Source organism: Punica granatum, unplaced genomic scaffold (assembly GCF_007655135.1).
Source record: "Punica granatum isolate Tunisia-2019 unplaced genomic scaffold, ASM765513v2 Contig00576, whole genome shotgun sequence".
Lineage (NCBI taxonomy): Eukaryota > Viridiplantae > Streptophyta > Magnoliopsida > Myrtales > Lythraceae > Punica > Punica granatum.
This window is the reverse complement of record NW_022204423.1, coordinates 1-19,484: the sequence shown is the minus strand read 5'-3', so window position 1 is coordinate 19,484 and position 19,484 is coordinate 1. Positions and strand designations below refer to the sequence as shown.

At 47.3% G+C, this 19,484-nt stretch overlaps 59 non-coding genes across 59 annotated transcripts; all 59 read left to right on the top strand.

Annotated features, from left to right (window-relative positions):
* Positions 1-110: 110 nt before the first annotated feature.
* On the top strand, positions 111-229 carry LOC116191035. Its single transcript, XR_004153154.1, has one exon. It is a non-coding gene; the product is annotated as a 5S ribosomal RNA (ribosomal RNA).
* Positions 230-448: 219 nt separating this feature from the next.
* Positions 449-567, top strand: LOC116191034. The gene has a single exon (XR_004153153.1). It is a non-coding gene; the product is annotated as a 5S ribosomal RNA (ribosomal RNA).
* Positions 568-757: 190 nt separating this feature from the next.
* LOC116191033 lies at positions 758-876 on the top strand. Its single transcript, XR_004153152.1, has one exon. It is a non-coding gene; the product is annotated as a 5S ribosomal RNA (ribosomal RNA).
* Positions 877-1,065: 189 nt separating this feature from the next.
* Positions 1,066-1,184, top strand: LOC116191031. The gene has a single exon (XR_004153150.1). It is a non-coding gene; the product is annotated as a 5S ribosomal RNA (ribosomal RNA).
* Positions 1,185-1,404: 220 nt separating this feature from the next.
* On the top strand, positions 1,405-1,523 carry LOC116191030. Its single transcript, XR_004153149.1, has one exon. It is a non-coding gene; the product is annotated as a 5S ribosomal RNA (ribosomal RNA).
* Positions 1,524-1,744: 221 nt separating this feature from the next.
* On the top strand, positions 1,745-1,863 carry LOC116191029. The gene has a single exon (XR_004153148.1). It is a non-coding gene; the product is annotated as a 5S ribosomal RNA (ribosomal RNA).
* Positions 1,864-2,084: 221 nt separating this feature from the next.
* LOC116191028 lies at positions 2,085-2,203 on the top strand. Its single transcript, XR_004153147.1, has one exon. It is a non-coding gene; the product is annotated as a 5S ribosomal RNA (ribosomal RNA).
* Positions 2,204-2,423: 220 nt separating this feature from the next.
* LOC116191027 lies at positions 2,424-2,542 on the top strand. Its single transcript, XR_004153146.1, has one exon. It is a non-coding gene; the product is annotated as a 5S ribosomal RNA (ribosomal RNA).
* A 220-nt stretch (positions 2,543-2,762) lies between these two features.
* Positions 2,763-2,881, top strand: LOC116191206. Its single transcript, XR_004153313.1, has one exon. It is a non-coding gene; the product is annotated as a 5S ribosomal RNA (ribosomal RNA).
* Positions 2,882-3,102: 221 nt separating this feature from the next.
* Positions 3,103-3,221, top strand: LOC116191205. Its single transcript, XR_004153312.1, has one exon. It is a non-coding gene; the product is annotated as a 5S ribosomal RNA (ribosomal RNA).
* Positions 3,222-3,442: 221 nt separating this feature from the next.
* Positions 3,443-3,561, top strand: LOC116191204. The gene has a single exon (XR_004153311.1). It is a non-coding gene; the product is annotated as a 5S ribosomal RNA (ribosomal RNA).
* A 221-nt stretch (positions 3,562-3,782) lies between these two features.
* On the top strand, positions 3,783-3,901 carry LOC116191203. Its single transcript, XR_004153310.1, has one exon. It is a non-coding gene; the product is annotated as a 5S ribosomal RNA (ribosomal RNA).
* Positions 3,902-4,121: 220 nt separating this feature from the next.
* On the top strand, positions 4,122-4,240 carry LOC116191202. The gene has a single exon (XR_004153309.1). It is a non-coding gene; the product is annotated as a 5S ribosomal RNA (ribosomal RNA).
* Positions 4,241-4,430: 190 nt separating this feature from the next.
* LOC116191140 lies at positions 4,431-4,549 on the top strand. Its single transcript, XR_004153254.1, has one exon. It is a non-coding gene; the product is annotated as a 5S ribosomal RNA (ribosomal RNA).
* A 220-nt stretch (positions 4,550-4,769) lies between these two features.
* On the top strand, positions 4,770-4,888 carry LOC116191200. The gene has a single exon (XR_004153307.1). It is a non-coding gene; the product is annotated as a 5S ribosomal RNA (ribosomal RNA).
* Positions 4,889-5,108: 220 nt separating this feature from the next.
* Positions 5,109-5,227, top strand: LOC116191199. Its single transcript, XR_004153306.1, has one exon. It is a non-coding gene; the product is annotated as a 5S ribosomal RNA (ribosomal RNA).
* A 189-nt stretch (positions 5,228-5,416) lies between these two features.
* On the top strand, positions 5,417-5,535 carry LOC116191198. Its single transcript, XR_004153305.1, has one exon. It is a non-coding gene; the product is annotated as a 5S ribosomal RNA (ribosomal RNA).
* Positions 5,536-5,725: 190 nt separating this feature from the next.
* On the top strand, positions 5,726-5,844 carry LOC116191197. Its single transcript, XR_004153304.1, has one exon. It is a non-coding gene; the product is annotated as a 5S ribosomal RNA (ribosomal RNA).
* Positions 5,845-6,063: 219 nt separating this feature from the next.
* On the top strand, positions 6,064-6,182 carry LOC116191196. The gene has a single exon (XR_004153303.1). It is a non-coding gene; the product is annotated as a 5S ribosomal RNA (ribosomal RNA).
* Positions 6,183-6,371: 189 nt separating this feature from the next.
* LOC116191195 lies at positions 6,372-6,490 on the top strand. Its single transcript, XR_004153302.1, has one exon. It is a non-coding gene; the product is annotated as a 5S ribosomal RNA (ribosomal RNA).
* Positions 6,491-6,711: 221 nt separating this feature from the next.
* Positions 6,712-6,830, top strand: LOC116191194. The gene has a single exon (XR_004153301.1). It is a non-coding gene; the product is annotated as a 5S ribosomal RNA (ribosomal RNA).
* A 189-nt stretch (positions 6,831-7,019) lies between these two features.
* Positions 7,020-7,138, top strand: LOC116191193. The gene has a single exon (XR_004153300.1). It is a non-coding gene; the product is annotated as a 5S ribosomal RNA (ribosomal RNA).
* Positions 7,139-7,328: 190 nt separating this feature from the next.
* Positions 7,329-7,447, top strand: LOC116191192. Its single transcript, XR_004153299.1, has one exon. It is a non-coding gene; the product is annotated as a 5S ribosomal RNA (ribosomal RNA).
* Positions 7,448-7,668: 221 nt separating this feature from the next.
* Positions 7,669-7,787, top strand: LOC116191191. The gene has a single exon (XR_004153298.1). It is a non-coding gene; the product is annotated as a 5S ribosomal RNA (ribosomal RNA).
* Positions 7,788-8,007: 220 nt separating this feature from the next.
* LOC116191189 lies at positions 8,008-8,126 on the top strand. Its single transcript, XR_004153296.1, has one exon. It is a non-coding gene; the product is annotated as a 5S ribosomal RNA (ribosomal RNA).
* A 221-nt stretch (positions 8,127-8,347) lies between these two features.
* On the top strand, positions 8,348-8,466 carry LOC116191188. The gene has a single exon (XR_004153295.1). It is a non-coding gene; the product is annotated as a 5S ribosomal RNA (ribosomal RNA).
* Positions 8,467-8,687: 221 nt separating this feature from the next.
* LOC116191187 lies at positions 8,688-8,806 on the top strand. Its single transcript, XR_004153294.1, has one exon. It is a non-coding gene; the product is annotated as a 5S ribosomal RNA (ribosomal RNA).
* Positions 8,807-9,027: 221 nt separating this feature from the next.
* Positions 9,028-9,146, top strand: LOC116191186. Its single transcript, XR_004153293.1, has one exon. It is a non-coding gene; the product is annotated as a 5S ribosomal RNA (ribosomal RNA).
* A 190-nt stretch (positions 9,147-9,336) lies between these two features.
* LOC116191185 lies at positions 9,337-9,455 on the top strand. Its single transcript, XR_004153292.1, has one exon. It is a non-coding gene; the product is annotated as a 5S ribosomal RNA (ribosomal RNA).
* Positions 9,456-9,645: 190 nt separating this feature from the next.
* LOC116191184 lies at positions 9,646-9,764 on the top strand. The gene has a single exon (XR_004153291.1). It is a non-coding gene; the product is annotated as a 5S ribosomal RNA (ribosomal RNA).
* A 219-nt stretch (positions 9,765-9,983) lies between these two features.
* On the top strand, positions 9,984-10,102 carry LOC116191183. Its single transcript, XR_004153290.1, has one exon. It is a non-coding gene; the product is annotated as a 5S ribosomal RNA (ribosomal RNA).
* Positions 10,103-10,293: 191 nt separating this feature from the next.
* LOC116191182 lies at positions 10,294-10,412 on the top strand. Its single transcript, XR_004153289.1, has one exon. It is a non-coding gene; the product is annotated as a 5S ribosomal RNA (ribosomal RNA).
* Positions 10,413-10,633: 221 nt separating this feature from the next.
* LOC116191180 lies at positions 10,634-10,752 on the top strand. The gene has a single exon (XR_004153288.1). It is a non-coding gene; the product is annotated as a 5S ribosomal RNA (ribosomal RNA).
* Positions 10,753-10,973: 221 nt separating this feature from the next.
* On the top strand, positions 10,974-11,092 carry LOC116191179. The gene has a single exon (XR_004153287.1). It is a non-coding gene; the product is annotated as a 5S ribosomal RNA (ribosomal RNA).
* Positions 11,093-11,313: 221 nt separating this feature from the next.
* LOC116191177 lies at positions 11,314-11,432 on the top strand. Its single transcript, XR_004153285.1, has one exon. It is a non-coding gene; the product is annotated as a 5S ribosomal RNA (ribosomal RNA).
* Positions 11,433-11,653: 221 nt separating this feature from the next.
* Positions 11,654-11,772, top strand: LOC116191176. The gene has a single exon (XR_004153284.1). It is a non-coding gene; the product is annotated as a 5S ribosomal RNA (ribosomal RNA).
* Positions 11,773-11,993: 221 nt separating this feature from the next.
* Positions 11,994-12,112, top strand: LOC116191175. The gene has a single exon (XR_004153283.1). It is a non-coding gene; the product is annotated as a 5S ribosomal RNA (ribosomal RNA).
* A 221-nt stretch (positions 12,113-12,333) lies between these two features.
* On the top strand, positions 12,334-12,452 carry LOC116191174. Its single transcript, XR_004153282.1, has one exon. It is a non-coding gene; the product is annotated as a 5S ribosomal RNA (ribosomal RNA).
* Positions 12,453-12,673: 221 nt separating this feature from the next.
* On the top strand, positions 12,674-12,792 carry LOC116191173. Its single transcript, XR_004153281.1, has one exon. It is a non-coding gene; the product is annotated as a 5S ribosomal RNA (ribosomal RNA).
* A 189-nt stretch (positions 12,793-12,981) lies between these two features.
* Positions 12,982-13,100, top strand: LOC116191172. The gene has a single exon (XR_004153280.1). It is a non-coding gene; the product is annotated as a 5S ribosomal RNA (ribosomal RNA).
* A 191-nt stretch (positions 13,101-13,291) lies between these two features.
* On the top strand, positions 13,292-13,410 carry LOC116191171. Its single transcript, XR_004153279.1, has one exon. It is a non-coding gene; the product is annotated as a 5S ribosomal RNA (ribosomal RNA).
* A 220-nt stretch (positions 13,411-13,630) lies between these two features.
* On the top strand, positions 13,631-13,749 carry LOC116191170. Its single transcript, XR_004153278.1, has one exon. It is a non-coding gene; the product is annotated as a 5S ribosomal RNA (ribosomal RNA).
* A 191-nt stretch (positions 13,750-13,940) lies between these two features.
* Positions 13,941-14,059, top strand: LOC116191160. The gene has a single exon (XR_004153271.1). It is a non-coding gene; the product is annotated as a 5S ribosomal RNA (ribosomal RNA).
* A 220-nt stretch (positions 14,060-14,279) lies between these two features.
* LOC116191148 lies at positions 14,280-14,398 on the top strand. Its single transcript, XR_004153262.1, has one exon. It is a non-coding gene; the product is annotated as a 5S ribosomal RNA (ribosomal RNA).
* Positions 14,399-14,618: 220 nt separating this feature from the next.
* Positions 14,619-14,737, top strand: LOC116191136. Its single transcript, XR_004153250.1, has one exon. It is a non-coding gene; the product is annotated as a 5S ribosomal RNA (ribosomal RNA).
* Positions 14,738-14,958: 221 nt separating this feature from the next.
* LOC116191125 lies at positions 14,959-15,077 on the top strand. Its single transcript, XR_004153239.1, has one exon. It is a non-coding gene; the product is annotated as a 5S ribosomal RNA (ribosomal RNA).
* A 221-nt stretch (positions 15,078-15,298) lies between these two features.
* LOC116191113 lies at positions 15,299-15,417 on the top strand. Its single transcript, XR_004153228.1, has one exon. It is a non-coding gene; the product is annotated as a 5S ribosomal RNA (ribosomal RNA).
* Positions 15,418-15,607: 190 nt separating this feature from the next.
* LOC116191102 lies at positions 15,608-15,726 on the top strand. The gene has a single exon (XR_004153217.1). It is a non-coding gene; the product is annotated as a 5S ribosomal RNA (ribosomal RNA).
* A 190-nt stretch (positions 15,727-15,916) lies between these two features.
* LOC116191090 lies at positions 15,917-16,035 on the top strand. The gene has a single exon (XR_004153206.1). It is a non-coding gene; the product is annotated as a 5S ribosomal RNA (ribosomal RNA).
* Positions 16,036-16,256: 221 nt separating this feature from the next.
* On the top strand, positions 16,257-16,375 carry LOC116191078. The gene has a single exon (XR_004153195.1). It is a non-coding gene; the product is annotated as a 5S ribosomal RNA (ribosomal RNA).
* A 190-nt stretch (positions 16,376-16,565) lies between these two features.
* Positions 16,566-16,684, top strand: LOC116191067. Its single transcript, XR_004153184.1, has one exon. It is a non-coding gene; the product is annotated as a 5S ribosomal RNA (ribosomal RNA).
* Positions 16,685-16,905: 221 nt separating this feature from the next.
* On the top strand, positions 16,906-17,024 carry LOC116191055. Its single transcript, XR_004153173.1, has one exon. It is a non-coding gene; the product is annotated as a 5S ribosomal RNA (ribosomal RNA).
* Positions 17,025-17,244: 220 nt separating this feature from the next.
* On the top strand, positions 17,245-17,363 carry LOC116191044. Its single transcript, XR_004153162.1, has one exon. It is a non-coding gene; the product is annotated as a 5S ribosomal RNA (ribosomal RNA).
* Positions 17,364-17,553: 190 nt separating this feature from the next.
* LOC116191032 lies at positions 17,554-17,672 on the top strand. Its single transcript, XR_004153151.1, has one exon. It is a non-coding gene; the product is annotated as a 5S ribosomal RNA (ribosomal RNA).
* A 218-nt stretch (positions 17,673-17,890) lies between these two features.
* LOC116191201 lies at positions 17,891-18,009 on the top strand. The gene has a single exon (XR_004153308.1). It is a non-coding gene; the product is annotated as a 5S ribosomal RNA (ribosomal RNA).
* A 221-nt stretch (positions 18,010-18,230) lies between these two features.
* On the top strand, positions 18,231-18,349 carry LOC116191190. The gene has a single exon (XR_004153297.1). It is a non-coding gene; the product is annotated as a 5S ribosomal RNA (ribosomal RNA).
* Positions 18,350-18,570: 221 nt separating this feature from the next.
* On the top strand, positions 18,571-18,689 carry LOC116191178. The gene has a single exon (XR_004153286.1). It is a non-coding gene; the product is annotated as a 5S ribosomal RNA (ribosomal RNA).
* Positions 18,690-18,908: 219 nt separating this feature from the next.
* Positions 18,909-19,027, top strand: LOC116191142. The gene has a single exon (XR_004153256.1). It is a non-coding gene; the product is annotated as a 5S ribosomal RNA (ribosomal RNA).
* Positions 19,028-19,247: 220 nt separating this feature from the next.
* LOC116191026 lies at positions 19,248-19,366 on the top strand. The gene has a single exon (XR_004153145.1). It is a non-coding gene; the product is annotated as a 5S ribosomal RNA (ribosomal RNA).
* Positions 19,367-19,484: the final 118 nt, after the last annotated feature.

Sequence of the window (19,484 nt, the reverse complement as noted above, 5' to 3'; positions counted from 1 at the left end):
CGTTGTGAAATGCACTCGATACTTTTTTCTTTCGTTTCTGCGCTCATTTTTGCATTTTTTTTTCATTAGCTCTACGGAGGAACAAAGTGAATTCGAGCGCAAAGGTTGACGGGTGCGATCATACCAGCACTAATGCACCGGATCCCATCAGAACTCCGAAGTTAAGCGTGCTTGGGCGAGAGTAGTACTAGGATGGGTGACCTCCTGGGAAGTCCTCGTGTTGCACCCCTCCTTTTTAATTTTTTTTGCTGCTCGGGAAACTGTCCGACGTTGGACGGGAATCCCATCGTTACGGTTAATGTTTTGGGCACGTGCTCACTCGCAAAAGGCGTGAGGTTCGTTGTGAAATGCACTCGATACTTTTTTCTTTCGTTTCTGCGCTCATTTTTGCATTTTTTTTTCATTAGCTCTACGGAGGAACAAAGTGAATTCGAGCGCAAAGGTTGACGGGTGCGATCATACCAGCACTAATGCACCGGATCCCATCAGAACTCCGAAGTTAAGCGTGCTTGGGCGAGAGTAGTACTAGGATGGGTGACCTCCTGGGAAGTCCTCGTGTTGCACCCCTCCTTTTTAATTTTTTTTTGCTGCTCGGGAAACTGTCCGACGTTGGACGGGAATCCCATCGTTACGGTTAATGTTTTGGGCACGTGCTATGCACTCGATACTTTTTTTCTTTCGTTTCTGCGATCATTTTTGCATTTTTTTTTCATTAGCTCTACGGAGGAACAAAGTGAATTCGAGCGCAAAGGTTGACGGGTGCGATCATACCAGCACTAATGCACCGGATCCCATCAGAACTCCGAAGTTAAGCGTGCTTGGGCGAGAGTAGTACTAGGATGGGTGACCTCCTGGGAAGTCCTCGTGTTGCACCCCTCCTTTTTAATTTTTTTTGCTGCTCGGGAAACTGTCCGACGTTGGACGGGAATCCGATCGTTACGGTTAATGTTTTGGGCACGTGCTATGCACTCGATACTTTTTTTCTTTCGTTTCTGCGATCATTTTTGCATTTTTTTTTCATTAGCTCTACGGAGGAACAAAGTGAATTCGAGCGCAAAGGTTGACGGGTGCGATCATACCAGCACTAATGCACCGGATCCCATCAGAACTCCGAAGTTAAGCGTGCTTGGGCGAGAGTAGTACTAGGATGGGTGACCTCCTGGGAAGTCCTCGTGTTGCACCCCTCCTTTTAATTTTTTTTTGCTGCTCGGGAAACTGTCCGACGTTGGACGGGAATCCCATCGTTACGGTTAATGTTTTGGGCACGTGCTCACTCGCAAAAGGCGTGAGGTTCGTTGTGAAATGCACTCGATACTTTTTTTCTTTCGTTTCTGCGCTCATTTTTGCATTTTTTTTTCATTAGCTCTACGGAGGAACAAAGTGAATTCGAGCGCAAAGGTTGACGGGTGCGATCATACCAGCACTAATGCACCGGATCCCATCAGAACTCCGAAGTTAAGCGTGCTTGGGCGAGAGTAGTACTAGGATGGGTGACCTCCTGGGAAGTCCTCGTGTTGCACCCCTCCTTTTTAATTTTTTTTTGCTGCTCGGGAAACTGTCCGACGTTGGACGGGAATCCCATCGTTACGGTTAATGTTTTGGGCACGTGCTCACTCGCAAAAGGCGTAAGGTTCGTTGTGAAATGCACTCGATACTTTTTTTCTTTCGTTTCTGCGCTCATTTTTGCATTTTTTTTTCATTAGCTCTACGGAGGAACAAAGTGAATTCGAGCGCAAAGGTTGACGGGTGCGATCATACCAGCACTAATGCACCGGATCCCATCAGAACTCCGAAGTTAAGCGTGCTTGGGCGAGAGTAGTACTAGGATGGGTGACCTCCTGGGAAGTCCTCGTGTTGCACCCCTCCTTTTTAATTTTTTTTTGCTGCTCGGGAAACTGTCCGACGTTGGACGGGAATCCCATCGTTACGGTTAATGTTTTGGGCACGTGCTCACTCGCAAAAGGCGTAAGGTTCGTTGTGAAATGCACTCGATACTTTTTTTCTTTCGTTTCTGCGCTCATTTTTGCATTTTTTTTTCATTAGCTCTACGGAGGAACAAAGTGAATTCGAGCGCAAAGGTTGACGGGTGCGATCATACCAGCACTAATGCACCGGATCCCATCAGAACTCCGAAGTTAAGCGTGCTTGGGCGAGAGTAGTACTAGGATGGGTGACCTCCTGGGAAGTCCTCGTGTTGCACCCCTCCTTTTTAATTTTTTTTTGCTGCTCGGGAAACTGTCCGACGTTGGACGGGAATCCCATCGTTACGGTTAATGTTTTGGGCACGTGCTCACTCGCAAAAGGCGTGAGGTTCGTTGTGAAATGCACTCGATACTTTTTTCTTTCGTTTCTGCGCTCATTTTTGCATTTTTTTTTCATTAGCTCTACGGAGGAACAAAGTGAATTCGAGCGCAAAGGTTGACGGGTGCGATCATACCAGCACTAATGCACCGGATCCCATCAGAACTCCGAAGTTAAGCGTGCTTGGGCGAGAGTAGTACTAGGATGGGTGACCTCCTGGGAAGTCCTCGTGTTGCACCCCTCCTTTTTAATTTTTTTTTGCTGCTCGGGAAACTGTCCGACGTTGGACGGGAATCCCATCGTTACGGTTAATGTTTTGGGCACGTGCTCACTCGCAAAAGGCGTAAGGTTCGTTGTGAAATGCACTCGATACTTTTTTCTTTCGTTTCTGCGCTCATTTTTGCATTTTTTTTTCATTAGCTCTACGGAGGAACAAAGTGAATTCGAGCGCAAAGGTTGACGGGTGCGATCATACCAGCACTAATGCACCGGATCCCATCAGAACTCCGAAGTTAAGCGTGCTTGGGCGAGAGTAGTACTAGGATGGGTGACCTCCTGGGAAGTCCTCGTGTTGCACCCCTCCTTTTTAATTTTTTTTTGCTGCTCGGGAAACTGTCCGACGTTGGACGGGAATCCCATCGTTACGGTTAATGTTTTGGGCACGTGCTCACTCGCAAAAGGCGTAAGGTTCGTTGTGAAATGCACTCGATACTTTTTTTCTTTCGTTTCTGCGCTCATTTTTGCATTTTTTTTTCATTAGCTCTACGGAGGAACAAAGTGAATTCGAGCGCAAAGGTTGACGGGTGCGATCATACCAGCACTAATGCACCGGATCCCATCAGAACTCCGAAGTTAAGCGTGCTTGGGCGAGAGTAGTACTAGGATGGGTGACCTCCTGGGAAGTCCTCGTGTTGCACCCCTCCTTTTTAATTTTTTTTTGCTGCTCGGGAAACTGTCCGACGTTGGACGGGAATCCCATCGTTACGGTTAATGTTTTGGGCACGTGCTCACTCGCAAAAGGCGTGAGGTTCGTTGTGAAATGCACTCGATACTTTTTTTCTTTCGTTTCTGCGCTCATTTTTGCATTTTTTTTTCATTAGCTCTACGGAGGAACAAAGTGAATTCGAGCGCAAAGGTTGACGGGTGCGATCATACCAGCACTAATGCACCGGATCCCATCAGAACTCCGAAGTTAAGCGTGCTTGGGCGAGAGTAGTACTAGGATGGGTGACCTCCTGGGAAGTCCTCGTGTTGCACCCCTCCTTTTTAATTTTTTTTTGCTGCTCGGGAAACTGTCCGACGTTGGACGGGAATCCCATCGTTACGGTTAATGTTTTGGGCACGTGCTCACTCGCAAAAGGCGTGAGGTTCGTTGTGAAATGCACTCGATACTTTTTTTCTTTCGTTTCTGCGCTCATTTTTGCATTTTTTTTTCATTAGCTCTACGGAGGAACAAAGTGAATTCGAGCGCAAAGGTTGACGGGTGCGATCATACCAGCACTAATGCACCGGATCCCATCAGAACTCCGAAGTTAAGCGTGCTTGGGCGAGAGTAGTACTAGGATGGGTGACCTCCTGGGAAGTCCTCGTGTTGCACCCCTCCTTTTTAATTTTTTTTTGCTGCTCGGGAAACTGTCCGACGTTGGACGGGAATCCCATCGTTACGGTTAATGTTTTGGGCACGTGCTCACTCGCAAAAGGCGTGAGGTTCGTTGTGAAATGCACTCGATACTTTTTTCTTTCGTTTCTGCGCTCATTTTTGCATTTTTTTTTCATTAGCTCTACGGAGGAACAAAGTGAATTCGAGCGCAAAGGTTGACGGGTGCGATCATACCAGCACTAATGCACCGGATCCCATCAGAACTCCGAAGTTAAGCGTGCTTGGGCGAGAGTAGTACTAGGATGGGTGACCTCCTGGGAAGTCCTCGTGTTGCACCCCTCCTTTTTAATTTTTTTTTGCTGCTCGGGAAACTGTCCGACGTTGGACGGGAATCCCATCGTTACGGTTAATGTTTTGGGCACGTGCTATGCACTCGATACTTTTTTTCTTTCGTTTCTGCGATCATTTTTGCATTTTTTTTTCATTAGCTCTACGGAGGAACAAAGTGAATTCGAGCGCAAAGGTTGACTGGTGCGATCATACCAGCACTAATGCACCGGATCCCATCAGAACTCCGAAGTTAAGCGTGCTTGGGCGAGAGTAGTACTAGGATGGGTGACCTCCTGGGAAGTCCTCGTGTTGCACCCCTCCTTTTTAATTTTTTTTTGCTGCTCGGGAAACTGTCCGACGTTGGACGGGAATCCCATCGTTACGGTTAATGTTTTGGGCACGTGCTCACTCGCAAAAGGCGTAAGGTTCGTTGTGAAATGCACTCGATACTTTTTTCTTTCGTTTCTGCGCTCATTTTTGCATTTTTTTTTCATTAGCTCTACGGAGGAACAAAGTGAATTCGAGCGCAAAGGTTGACGGGTGCGATCATACCAGCACTAATGCACCGGATCCCATCAGAACTCCGAAGTTAAGCGTGCTTGGGCGAGAGTAGTACTAGGATGGGTGACCTCCTGGGAAGTCCTCGTGTTGCACCCCTCCTTTTTAATTTTTTTTTGCTGCTCGGGAAACTGTCCGACGTTGGACGGGAATCCCATCGTTACGGTTAATGTTTTGGGCACGTGCTCACTCGCAAAAGGCGTGAGGTTCGTTGTGAAATGCACTCGATACTTTTTTTCTTTCGTTTCTGCGCTCATTTTTGCATTTTTTTTCATTAGCTCTACGGAGGAACAAAGTGAATTCGAGCGCAAAGGTTGACGGGTGCGATCATACCAGCACTAATGCACCGGATCCCATCAGAACTCCGAAGTTAAGCGTGCTTGGGCGAGAGTAGTACTAGGATGGGTGACCTCCTGGGAAGTCCTCGTGTTGCACCCCTCCTTTTTAATTTTTTTTTGCTGCTCGGGAAACTGTCCGACGTTGGACGGGAATCCATCGTTACGGTTAATGTTTTGGGCACGTGCTATGCACTCGATACTTTTTTTCTTTCGTTTCTGCGATCATTTTTGCATTTTTTTTTCATTAGCTCTACGGAGGAACAAAGTGAATTCGAGCGCAAAGGTTGACGGGTGCGATCATACCAGCACTAATGCACCGGATCCCATCAGAACTCCGAAGTTAAGCGTGCTTGGGCGAGAGTAGTACTAGGATGGGTGACCTCCTGGGAAGTCCTCGTGTTGCACCCCTCCTTTTTAATTTTTTTTTGCTGCTCGGGAAACTGTCCGACGTTGGACGGGAATCCGATCGTTACGGTTAATGTTTTGGGCACGTGCTATGCACTCGATACTTTTTTTCTTTCGTTTCTGCGATCATTTTTGCATTTTTTTTTCATTAGCTCTACGGAGGAACAAAGTGAATTCGAGCGCAAAGGTTGACGGGTGCGATCATACCAGCACTAATGCACCGGATCCCATCAGAACTCCGAAGTTAAGCGTGCTTGGGCGAGAGTAGTACTAGGATGGGTGACCTCCTGGGAAGTCCTCGTGTTGCACCCCTCCTTTTTAATTTTTTTTGCTGCTCGGGAAACTGTCCGACGTTGGACGGGAATCCCATCGTTACGGTTAATGTTTTGGGCACGTGCTCACTCGCAAAAGGCGTAAGGTTCGTTGTGAAATGCACTCGATTTTTTTTTCTTTCGTTTCTGCGCTCATTTTTGCATTTTTTTTTCATTAGCTCTACGGAGGAACAAAGTGAATTCGAGCGCAAAGGTTGACGGGTGCGATCATACCAGCACTAATGCACCGGATCCCATCAGAACTCCGAAGTTAAGCGTGCTTGGGCGAGAGTAGTACTAGGATGGGTGACCTCCTGGGAAGTCCTCGTGTTGCACCCCTCCTTTTTAATTTTTTTTTGCTGCTCGGGAAACTGTCCGACGTTGGACGGGAATCCGATCGTTACGGTTAATGTTTTGGGCACGTGCTATGCACTCGATACTTTTTTTCTTTCGTTTCTGCGATCATTTTTGCATTTTTTTTCATTAGCTCTACGGAGGAACAAAGTGAATTCGAGCGCAAAGGTTGACGGGTGCGATCATACCAGCACTAATGCACCGGATCCCATCAGAACTCCGAAGTTAAGCGTGCTTGGGCGAGAGTAGTACTAGGATGGGTGACCTCCTGGGAAGTCCTCGTGTTGCACCCCTCCTTTTTAATTTTTTTTTGCTGCTCGGGAAACTGTCCGACGTTGGACGGGAATCCCATCGTTACGGTTAATGTTTTGGGCACGTGCTCACTCGCAAAAGGCGTGAGGTTCGTTGTGAAATGCACTCGATACTTTTTTTCTTTCGTTTCTGCGCTCATTTTTGCATTTTTTTTTCATTAGCTCTACGGAGGAACAAAGTGAATTCGAGCGCAAAGGTTGACGGGTGCGATCATACCAGCACTAATGCACCGGATCCCATCAGAACTCCGAAGTTAAGCGTGCTTGGGCGAGAGTAGTACTAGGATGGGTGACCTCCTGGGAAGTCCTCGTGTTGCACCCCTCCTTTTTAATTTTTTTTTGCTGCTCGGGAAACTGTCCGACGTTGGACGGGAATCCATCGTTACGGTTAATGTTTTGGGCACGTGCTATGCACTCGATACTTTTTTTCTTTCGTTTCTGCGATCATTTTTGCATTTTTTTTTCATTAGCTCTACGGAGGAACAAAGTGAATTCGAGCGCAAAGGTTGACGGGTGCGATCATACCAGCACTAATGCACCGGATCCCATCAGAACTCCGAAGTTAAGCGTGCTTGGGCGAGAGTAGTACTAGGATGGGTGACCTCCTGGGAAGTCCTCGTGTTGCACCCCTCCTTTTTAATTTTTTTTTGCTGCTCGGGAAACTGTCCGACGTTGGACGGGAATCCGATCGTTACGGTTAATGTTTTGGGCACGTGCTATGCACTCGATACTTTTTTTCTTTCGTTTCTGCGATCATTTTTGCATTTTTTTTTCATTAGCTCTACGGAGGAACAAAGTGAATTCGAGCGCAAAGGTTGACGGGTGCGATCATACCAGCACTAATGCACCGGATCCCATCAGAACTCCGAAGTTAAGCGTGCTTGGGCGAGAGTAGTACTAGGATGGGTGACCTCCTGGGAAGTCCTCGTGTTGCACCCCTCCTTTTTAATTTTTTTTTGCTGCTCGGGAAACTGTCCGACGTTGGACGGGAATCCCATCGTTACGGTTAATGTTTTGGGCACGTGCTCACTCGCAAAAGGCGTGAGGTTCGTTGTGAAATGCACTCGATACTTTTTTTCTTTCGTTTCTGCGCTCATTTTTGCATTTTTTTTTCATTAGCTCTACGGAGGAACAAAGTGAATTCGAGCGCAAAGGTTGACGGGTGCGATCATACCAGCACTAATGCACCGGATCCCATCAGAACTCCGAAGTTAAGCGTGCTTGGGCGAGAGTAGTACTAGGATGGGTGACCTCCTGGGAAGTCCTCGTGTTGCACCCCTCCTTTTTAATTTTTTTTTGCTGCTCGGGAAACTGTCCGACGTTGGACGGGAATCCCATCGTTACGGTTAATGTTTTGGGCACGTGCTCACTCGCAAAAGGCGTAAGGTTCGTTGTGAAATGCACTCGATTTTTTTTTCTTTCGTTTCTGCGCTCATTTTTGCATTTTTTTTTCATTAGCTCTACGGAGGAACAAAGTGAATTCGAGCGCAAAGGTTGACGGGTGCGATCATACCAGCACTAATGCACCGGATCCCATCAGAACTCCGAAGTTAAGCGTGCTTGGGCGAGAGTAGTACTAGGATGGGTGACCTCCTGGGAAGTCCTCGTGTTGCACCCCTCCTTTTTAATTTTTTTTTGCTGCTCGGGAAACTGTCCGACGTTGGACGGGAATCCCATCGTTACGGTTAATGTTTTGGGCACGTGCTCACTCGCAAAAGGCGTGAGGTTCGTTGTGAAATGCACTCGATACTTTTTTTCTTTCGTTTCTGCGCTCATTTTTGCATTTTTTTTTCATTAGCTCTACGGAGGAACAAAGTGAATTCGAGCGCAAAGGTTGACGGGTGCGATCATACCAGCACTAATGCACCGGATCCCATCAGAACTCCGAAGTTAAGCGTGCTTGGGCGAGAGTAGTACTAGGATGGGTGACCTCCTGGGAAGTCCTCGTGTTGCACCCCTCCTTTTTAATTTTTTTTTGCTGCTCGGGAAACTGTCCGACGTTGGACGGGAATCCCATCGTTACGGTTAATGTTTTGGGCACGTGCTCACTCGCAAAAGGCGTGAGGTTCGTTGTGAAATGCACTCGATACTTTTTTTCTTTCGTTTCTGCGCTCATTTTTGCATTTTTTTTTCATTAGCTCTACGGAGGAACAAAGTGAATTCGAGCGCAAAGGTTGACGGGTGCGATCATACCAGCACTAATGCACCGGATCCCATCAGAACTCCGAAGTTAAGCGTGCTTGGGCGAGAGTAGTACTAGGATGGGTGACCTCCTGGGAAGTCCTCGTGTTGCACCCCTCCTTTTTAATTTTTTTTTGCTGCTCGGGAAACTGTCCGACGTTGGACGGGAATCCCATCGTTACGGTTAATGTTTTGGGCACGTGCTCACTCGCAAAAGGCGTGAGGTTCGTTGTGAAATGCACTCGATACTTTTTTTCTTTCGTTTCTGCGCTCATTTTTGCATTTTTTTTTCATTAGCTCTACGGAGGAACAAAGTGAATTCGAGCGCAAAGGTTGACGGGTGCGATCATACCAGCACTAATGCACCGGATCCCATCAGAACTCCGAAGTTAAGCGTGCTTGGGCGAGAGTAGTACTAGGATGGGTGACCTCCTGGGAAGTCCTCGTGTTGCACCCCTCCTTTTTAATTTTTTTTTGCTGCTCGGGAAACTGTCCGACGTTGGACGGGAATCCCATCGTTACGGTTAATGTTTTGGGCACGTGCTATGCACTCGATACTTTTTTTCTTTCGTTTCTGCGATCATTTTTGCATTTTTTTTTCATTAGCTCTACGGAGGAACAAAGTGAATTCGAGCGCAAAGGTTGACGGGTGCGATCATACCAGCACTAATGCACCGGATCCCATCAGAACTCCGAAGTTAAGCGTGCTTGGGCGAGAGTAGTACTAGGATGGGTGACCTCCTGGGAAGTCCTCGTGTTGCACCCCTCCTTTTTAATTTTTTTTTGCTGCTCGGGAAACTGTCCGACGTTGGACGGGAATCCGATCGTTACGGTTAATGTTTTGGGCACGTGCTATGCACTCGATACTTTTTTTCTTTCGTTTCTGCGATCATTTTTGCATTTTTTTTTCATTAGCTCTACGGAGGAACAAAGTGAATTCGAGCGCAAAGGTTGACGGGTGCGATCATACCAGCACTAATGCACCGGATCCCATCAGAACTCCGAAGTTAAGCGTGCTTGGGCGAGAGTAGTACTAGGATGGGTGACCTCCTGGGAAGTCCTCGTGTTGCACCCCTCCTTTTTAATTTTTTTTTGCTGCTCGGGAAACTGTCCGACGTTGGACGGGAATCCCATCGTTACGGTTAATGTTTTGGGCACGTGCTCACTCGCAAAAGGCGTAAGGTTCGTTGTGAAATGCACTCGATTTTTTTTCTTTCGTTTCTGCGCTCATTTTTGCATTTTTTTTTCATTAGCTCTACGGAGGAACAAAGTGAATTCGAGCGCAAAGGTTGACGGGTGCGATCATACCAGCACTAATGCACCGGATCCCATCAGAACTCCGAAGTTAAGCGTGCTTGGGCGAGAGTAGTACTAGGATGGGTGACCTCCTGGGAAGTCCTCGTGTTGCACCCCTCCTTTTTAATTTTTTTTTGCTGCTCGGGAAACTGTCCGACGTTGGACGGGAATCCGATCGTTACGGTTAATGTTTTGGGCACGTGCTATGCACTCGATACTTTTTTTTCTTTCGTTTCTGCGATCATTTTTGCATTTTTTTTTCATTAGCTCTACGGAGGAACAAAGTGAATTCGAGCGCAAAGGTTGACGGGTGCGATCATACCAGCACTAATGCACCGGATCCCATCAGAACTCCGAAGTTAAGCGTGCTTGGGCGAGAGTAGTACTAGGATGGGTGACCTCCTGGGAAGTCCTCGTGTTGCACCCCTCCTTTTTAATTTTTTTTTGCTGCTCGGGAAACTGTCCGACGTTGGACGGGAATCCCATCGTTACGGTTAATGTTTTGGGCACGTGCTCACTCGCAAAAGGCGTAAGGTTCGTTGTGAAATGCACTCGATACTTTTTTTCTTTCGTTTCTGCGCTCATTTTTGCATTTTTTTTTCATTAGCTCTACGGAGGAACAAAGTGAATTCGAGCGCAAAGGTTGACGGGTGCGATCATACCAGCACTAATGCACCGGATCCCATCAGAACTCCGAAGTTAAGCGTGCTTGGGCGAGAGTAGTACTAGGATGGGTGACCTCCTGGGAAGTCCTCGTGTTGCACCCCTCCTTTTTAATTTTTTTTTGCTGCTCGGGAAACTGTCCGACGTTGGACGGGAATCCCATCGTTACGGTTAATGTTTTGGGCACGTGCTCACTCGCAAAAGGCGTAAGGTTCGTTGTGAAATGCACTCGATTTTTTCTTTCTTTCGTTTCTGCGCTCATTTTTGCATTTTTTTTTCATTAGCTCTACGGAGGTACAAAGTGAATTCGAGCGCAAAGGTTGACGGGTGCGATCATACCAGCACTAATGCACCGGATCCCATCAGAACTCCGAAGTTAAGCGTGCTTGGGCGAGAGTAGTACTAGGATGGGTGACCTCCTGGGAAGTCCTCGTGTTGCACCCCTCCTTTTTAATTTTTTTTTGCTGCTCGGGAAACTGTCCGACGTTGGACGGGAATCCCATCGTTACGGTTAATGTTTTGGGCACGTGCTCACTCGCAAAAGGCGTAAGGTTCGTTGTGAAATGCACTCGATACTTTTTTTCTTTCGTTTCTGCGCTCATTTTTGCATTTTTTTTTCATTAGCTCTACGGAGGAACAAAGTGAATTCGAGCGCAAAGGTTGACGGGTGCGATCATACCAGCACTAATGCACCGGATCCCATCAGAACTCCGAAGTTAAGCGTGCTTGGGCGAGAGTAGTACTAGGATGGGTGACCTCCTGGGAAGTCCTCGTGTTGCACCCCTCCTTTTTAATTTTTTTTTGCTGCTCGGGAAACTGTCCGACGTTGGACGGGAATCCCATCGTTACGGTTAATGTTTTGGGCACGTGCTCACTCGCAAAAGGCGTGAGGTTCGTTGTGAAATGCACTCGATACTTTTTTTCTTTCGTTTCTGCGCTCATTTTTGCATTTTTTTTTCATTAGCTCTACGGAGGAACAAAGTGAATTCGAGCGCAAAGGTTGACGGGTGCGATCATACCAGCACTAATGCACCGGATCCCATCAGAACTCCGAAGTTAAGCGTGCTTGGGCGAGAGTAGTACTAGGATGGGTGACCTCCTGGGAAGTCCTCGTGTTGCACCCCTCCTTTTTAATTTTTTTTTGCTGCTCGGGAAACTGTCCGACGTTGGACGGGAATCCCATCGTTACGGTTAATGTTTTGGGCACGTGCTCACTCGCAAAAGGCGTGAGGTTCGTTGTGAAATGCACTCGATACTTTTTTTCTTTCGTTTCTGCGCTCATTTTTGCATTTTTTTTTCATTAGCTCTACGGAGGAACAAAGTGAATTCGAGCGCAAAGGTTGACGGGTGCGATCATACCAGCACTAATGCACCGGATCCCATCAGAACTCCGAAGTTAAGCGTGCTTGGGCGAGAGTAGTACTAGGATGGGTGACCTCCTGGGAAGTCCTCGTGTTGCACCCCTCCTTTTTAATTTTTTTTTGCTGCTCGGGAAACTGTCCGACGTTGGACGGGAATCCCATCGTTACGGTTAATGTTTTGGGCACGTGCTCACTCGCAAAAGGCGTAAGGTTCGTTGTGAAATGCACTCGATACTTTTTTTCTTTCGTTTCTGCGCTCATTTTTGCATTTTTTTTTCATTAGCTCTACGGAGGAACAAAGTGAATTCGAGCGCAAAGGTTGACGGGTGCGATCATACCAGCACTAATGCACCGGATCCCATCAGAACTCCGAAGTTAAGCGTGCTTGGGCGAGAGTAGTACTAGGATGGGTGACCTCCTGGGAAGTCCTCGTGTTGCACCCCTCCTTTTTAATTTTTTTTTGCTGCTCGGGAAACTGTCCGACGTTGGACGGGAATCCCATCGTTACGGTTAATGTTTTGGGCACGTGCTCACTCGCAAAAGGCGTGAGGTTCGTTGTGAAATGCACTCGATACTTTTTTTCTTTCGTTTCTGCGCTCATTTTTGCATTTTTTTTTCATTAGCTCTACGGAGGAACAAAGTGAATTCGAGCGCAAAGGTTGACGGGTGCGATCATACCAGCACTAATGCACCGGATCCCATCAGAACTCCGAAGTTAAGCGTGCTTGGGCGAGAGTAGTACTAGGATGGGTGACCTCCTGGGAAGTCCTCGTGTTGCACCCCTCCTTTTTAATTTTTTTTTGCTGCTCGGGAAACTGTCCGACGTTGGACGGGAATCCATCGTTACGGTTAATGTTTTGGGCACGTGCTATGCACTCGATACTTTTTTTCTTTCGTTTCTGCGATCATTTTTGCATTTTTTTTTCATTAGCTCTACGGAGGAACAAAGTGAATTCGAGCGCAAAGGTTGACGGGTGCGATCATACCAGCACTAATGCACCGGATCCCATCAGAACTCCGAAGTTAAGCGTGCTTGGGCGAGAGTAGTACTAGGATGGGTGACCTCCTGGGAAGTCCTCGTGTTGCACCCCTCCTTTTTAATTTTTTTTTGCTGCTCGGGAAACTGTCCGACGTTGGACGGGAATCCCATCGTTACGGTTAATGTTTTGGGCACGTGCTATGCACTCGATACTTTTTTTCTTTCGTTCTCTGCGATCATTTTTGCATTTTTTTTTCATTAGCTCTACGGAGGAACAAAGTGAATTCGAGCGCAAAGGTTGACGGGTGCGATCATACCAGCACTAATGCACCGGATCCCATCAGAACTCCGAAGTTAAGCGTGCTTGGGCGAGAGTAGTACTAGGATGGGTGACCTCCTGGGAAGTCCTCGTGTTGCACCCCTCCTTTTTAATTTTTTTTTGCTGCTCGGGAAACTGTCCGACGTTGGACGGGAATCCCATCGTTACGGTTAATGTTTTGGGCACGTGCTCACTCGCAAAAGGCGTAAGGTTCGTTGTGAAATGCACTCGATACTTTTTTCTTTCGTTTCTGCGCTCATTTTTGCATTTTTTTTTCATTAGCTCTACGGAGGAACAAAGTGAATTCGAGCGCAAAGGTTGACGGGTGCGATCATACCAGCACTAATGCACCGGATCCCATCAGAACTCCGAAGTTAAGCGTGCTTGGGCGAGAGTAGTACTAGGATGGGTGACCTCCTGGGAAGTCCTCGTGTTGCACCCCTCCTTTTTAATTTTTTTTTTGCTGCTCGGGAAACTGTCCGACGTTGGACGGGAATCCGATCGTTACGGTTAATGTTTTGGGCACGTGCTATGCACTCGATACTTTTTTTCTTTCGTTTCTGCGATCATTTTTGCATTTTTTTTTCATTAGCTCTACGGAGGAACAAAGTGAATTCGAGCGCAAAGGTTGACGGGTGCGATCATACCAGCACTAATGCACCGGATCCCATCAGAACTCCGAAGTTAAGCGTGCTTGGGCGAGAGTAGTACTAGGATGGGTGACCTCCTGGGAAGTCCTCGTGTTGCACCCCTCCTTTTTAATTTTTTTTTGCTGCTCGGGAAACTGTCCGACGTTGGACGGGAATCCCATCGTTACGGTTAATGTTTTGGGCACGTGCTCACTCGCAAAAGGCGTAAGGTTCGTTGTGAAATGCACTCGATACTTTTTTTCTTTCGTTTCTGCGCTCATTTTTGCATTTTTTTTCATTAGCTCTACGGAGGAACAAAGTGAATTCGAGCGCAAAGGTTGACGGGTGCGATCATACCAGCACTAATGCACCGGATCCCATCAGAACTCCGAAGTTAAGCGTGCTTGGGCGAGAGTAGTACTAGGATGGGTGACCTCCTGGGAAGTCCTCGTGTTGCACCCCTCCTTTTTAATTTTTTTTTGCTGCTCGGGAAACTGTCCGACGTTGGACGGGAATCCCATCGTTACGGTTAATGTTTTGGGCACGTGCTCACTCGCAAAAGGCGTAAGGTTCGTTGTGAAATGCACTCGATTTTTTTTTCTTTCGTTTCTGCGCTCATTTTTGCATTTTTTTTTCATTAGCTCTACGGAGGAACAAAGTGAATTCGAGCGCAAAGGTTGACGGGTGCGATCATACCAGCACTAATGCACCGGATCCCATCAGAACTCCGAAGTTAAGCGTGCTTGGGCGAGAGTAGTACTAGGATGGGTGACCTCCTGGGAAGTCCTCGTGTTGCACCCCTCCTTTTTAATTTTTTTTTGCTGCTCGGGAAACTGTCCGACGTTGGACGGGAATCCCATCGTTACGGTTAATGTTTTGGGCACGTGCTCACTCGCAAAAGGCGTAAGGTTCGTTGTGAAATGCACTCGATACTTTTTTTCTTTCGTTTCTGCGCTCATTTTTGCATTTTTTTTTCATTAGCTCTACGGAGGAACAAAGTGAATTCGAGCGCAAAGGTTGACGGGTGCGATCATACCAGCACTAATGCACCGGATCCCATCAGAACTCCGAAGTTAAGCGTGCTTGGGCGAGAGTAGTACTAGGATGGGTGACCTCCTGGGAAGTCCTCGTGTTGCACCCCTCCTTTTTAATTTTTTTTTGCTGCTCGGGAAACTGTCCGACGTTGGACGGGAATCCCATCGTTACGGTTAATGTTTTGGGCACGTGCTCACTCGCAAAAGGCGTGAGGTTCGTTGTGAAATGCACTCGATACTTTTTTTCTTTCGTTTCTGCGCTCATTTTTGCATTTTTTTTTCATTAGCTCTACGGAGGAACAAAGTGAATTCGAGCGCAAAGGTTGACGGGTGCGATCATACCAGCACTAATGCACCGGATCCCATCAGAACTCCGAAGTTAAGCGTGCTTGGGCGAGAGTAGTACTAGGATGGGTGACCTCCTGGGAAGTCCTCGTGTTGCACCCCTCCTTTTTAATTTTTTTTTGCTGCTCGGGAAACTGTCCGACGTTGGACGGGAATCCCATCGTTACGGTTAATGTTTTGGGCACGTGCTATGCACTCGATACTTTTTTTCTTTCGTTTCTGCGATTATTTTTGCATTTTTTTTTCATTAGCTCTACGGAGGAACAAAGTGAATTCGAGCGCAAAGGTTGACGGGTGCGATCATACCAGCACTAATGCACCGGATCCCATCAGAACTCCGAAGTTAAGCGTGCTTGGGCGAGAGTAGTACTAGGATGGGTGACCTCCTGGGAAGTCCTCGTGTTGCACCCCTCCTTTTTAATTTTTTTTTGCTGCTCGGGAAACTGTCCGACGTTGGACGGGAATCCGATCGTTACGGTTAATGTTTTGGGCACGTGCTATGCACTCGATACTTTTTTTCTTTCGTTTCTGCGATCATTTTTGCATTTTTTTTTCATTAGCTCTACGGAGGAACAAAGTGAATTCGAGCGCAAAGGTTGACGGGTGCGATCATACCAGCACTAATGCACCGGATCCCATCAGAACTCCGAAGTTAAGCGTGCTTGGGCGAGAGTAGTACTAGGATGGGTGACCTCCTGGGAAGTCCTCGTGTTGCACCCCTCCTTTTGAATTTTTTTTTGCTGCTCGGGAAACTGTCCGACGTTGGACGGGAATCCCATCGTTACGGTTAATGTTTTGGGCACGTGCTCACTCGCAAAAGGCGTGAGGTTCGTTGTGAAATGCACTCGATTTTTTCTTTCTTTCGTTTCTGCGCTCATTTTTGCATTTTTTTTTCATTAGCTCTACGGAGGTACAAAGTGAATTCGAGCGCAAAGGTTGACGGGTGCGATCATACCAGCACTAATGCACCGGATCCCATCAGAACTCCGAAGTTAAGCGTGCTTGGGCGAGAGTAGTACTAGGATGGGTGACCTCCTGGGAAGTCCTCGTGTTGCACCCCACCTTTTTAATTTTTTTTTGCTGCTCGGGAAACTGTCCGACGTTGGACGGGAATCCGATCGTTACGGTTAATGTTTTGGGCACGTGCTATGCACTCGATACTTTTTTTCTTTCGTTTCTGCGATCATTTTTGCATTTTTTTTTCATTAGCTCTACGGAGGAACAAAGTGAATTCGAGCGCAAAGGTTGACGGGTGCGATCATACCAGCACTAATGCACCGGATCCCATCAGAACTCCGAAGTTAAGCGTGCTTGGGCGAGAGTAGTACTAGGATGGGTGACCTCCTGGGAAGTCCTCGTGTTGCACCCCTCCTTTTTAATTTTTTTTTGCTGCTCGGGAAACTGTCCGACGTTGGACGGGAATCCCATCGTTACGGTTAATGTTTTGGGCACGTGCTCACTCGCAAAAGGCGTAAGGTTCGTTGTGAAATGCACTCGATACTTTTTTTCTTTCGTTTCTGCGCTCATTTTTGCATTTTTTTTTCATTAGCTCTACGGAGGAACAAAGTGAATTCGAGCGCAAAGGTTGACGGGTGCGATCATACCAGCACTAATGCACCGGATCCCATCAGAACTCCGAAGTTAAGCGTGCTTGGGCGAGAGTAGTACTAGGATGGGTGACCTCCTGGGAAGTCCTCGTGTTGCACCCCTCCTTTTTAATTTTTTTTTGCTGCTCGGGAAACTGTCCGACGTTGGACGGGAATCCCATCGTTACGGTTAATGTTTTGGGCACGTGCTCACTCGCAAAAGGCGTAAGGTTCGTTGTGAAATGCACTCGATTTTTTTTTCTTTCGTTTCTGCGCTCATTTTTGCATTTTTTTTTCATTAGCTCTACGGAGGAACAAAGTGAATTCGAGCGCAAAGGTTGACGGGTGCGATCATACCAGCACTAATGCACCGGATCCCATCAGAACTCCGAAGTTAAGCGTGCTTGGGCGAGAGTAGTACTAGGATGGGTGACCTCCTGGGAAGTCCTCGTGTTGCACCCCTCCTTTTTAATTTTTTTTTGCTGCTCGGGAAACTGTCCGACGTTGGACGGGAATCCGATCGTTACGGTTAATGTTTTGGGCACGTGCTATGCACTCGATACTTTTTTTTCTTTCGTTTCTGCGATATTTTTGCATTTTTTTTTCATTAGCTCTACGGAGGAACAAAGTGAATTCGAGCGCAAAGGTTGACGGGTGCGATCATACCAGCACTAATGCACCGGATCCCATCAGAACTCCGAAGTTAAGCGTGCTTGGGCGAGAGTAGTACTAGGATGGGTGACCTCCTGGGAAGTCCTCGTGTTGCACCCCTCCTTTTTAATTTTTTTTTGCTGCTCGGGAAACTGTCCGACGTTGGACGGGAATCCCATCGTTACGGTTAATGTTTTGGGCACGTGCTCACTCGCAAAAGGCGGAGGTTCGTTGTGAAATGCACTCGATACTTTTTTCTTCGTTTCTGCGCTCATTTTTGCATTTTTTTTTCATTAGCTCTACGGAGGAACAAAGTGAATTCGAGCGCAAAGGTTGACGGGTGCGATCATACCAGCACTAATGCACCGGATCCCATCAGAACTCCGAAGTTAAGCGTGCTTGGGCGAGAGTAGTACTAGGATGGGTGACCTCCTGGGAAGTCCTCGTGTTGCACCCCTCCTTTTTAATTTTTTTTTGCTGCTCGGGAAACTGTCCGACGTTGGACGGGAATCCCATCGTTACGGTTAATGTTTTGGGCACGTGCTCACTCGCAAAAGGCGTAAGGTTCGTTGTGAAATGCACTCGATTTTTTTTTCTTTCGTTTTCTGCGCTCATTTTTGCATTTTTTTTTCATTAGCTCTACGGAGGAACAAAGTGAATTCGAGCGCAAAGGTTGACGGGTGCGATCATACCAGCACTAATGCACCGGATCCCATCAGAACTCCGAAGTTAAGCGTGCTTGGGCGAGAGTAGTACTAGGATGGGTGACCTCCTGGGAAGTCCTCGTGTTGCACCCCTCCTTTTTAATTTTTTTTTGCTGCTCGGGAAACTGTCCGACGTTGGACGGGAATCCCATCGTTACGGTTAATGTTTTGGGCACGTGCTCACTCGCAAAAGGCGTAAGGTTCGTTGTGAAATGCACTCGATACTTTTTTTCTTTCGTTTCTGCGCTCATTTTTGCATTTTTTTTTCATTAGCTCTACGGAGGAACAAAGTGAATTCGAGCGCAAAGGTTGACGGGTGCGATCATACCAGCACTAATGCACCGGATCCCATCAGAACTCCGAAGTTAAGCGTGCTTGGGCGAGAGTAGTACTAGGATGGGTGACCTCCTGGGAAGTCCTCGTGTTGCACCCCTCCTTTTTAATTTTTTTTTGCTGCTCGGGAAACTGTCCGACGTTGGACGGGAATCCCATCGTTACGGTTAATGTTTTGGGCACGTGCTCACTCGCAAAAGGCGTGAGGTTCGTTGTGAAATGCACTCGATACTTTTTTCTTTCGTTTCTGCGCTCATTTTTGCATTTTTTTTCATTAGCTCTACGGAGGAACAAAGTGAATTCGAGCGCAAAGGTTGACGGGTGCGATCATACCAGCACTAATGCACCGGATCCCATCAGAACTCCGAAGTTAAGCGTGCTTGGGCGAGAGTAGTACTAGGATGGGTGACCTCCTGGGAAGTCCTCGTGTTGCACCCCTCCTTTTTAATTTTTTTTGCTGCTCGGGAAACTGTCCGACGTTGGACGGGAATCCCATCGTTACGGTTAATGTTTTGGGCACGTGCTCACTCGCAAAAGGCGTGAGGTTCGTTGTGAAATGCACTCGATACTTTTTTTCTTTCGTTTCTGCGCTCATTTTTGCATTTTTTTTTCATTAGCTCTACGGAGGAACAAAGTGAATTCGAGCGCAAAGGTTGACGGGTGCGATCATACCAGCACTAATGCACCGGATCCCATCAGAACTCCGAAGTTAAGCGTGCTTGGGCGAGAGTAGTACTAGGATGGGTGACCTCCTGGGAAGTCCTCGTGTTGCACCCCTCCTTTTTAATTTTTTTTTGCTGCTCGGGAAACTGTCCGACGTTGGACGGGAATCCATCGTTACGGTTAATGTTTTGGGCACGTGCTATGCACTCGATACTTTTTTTCTTTCGTTTCT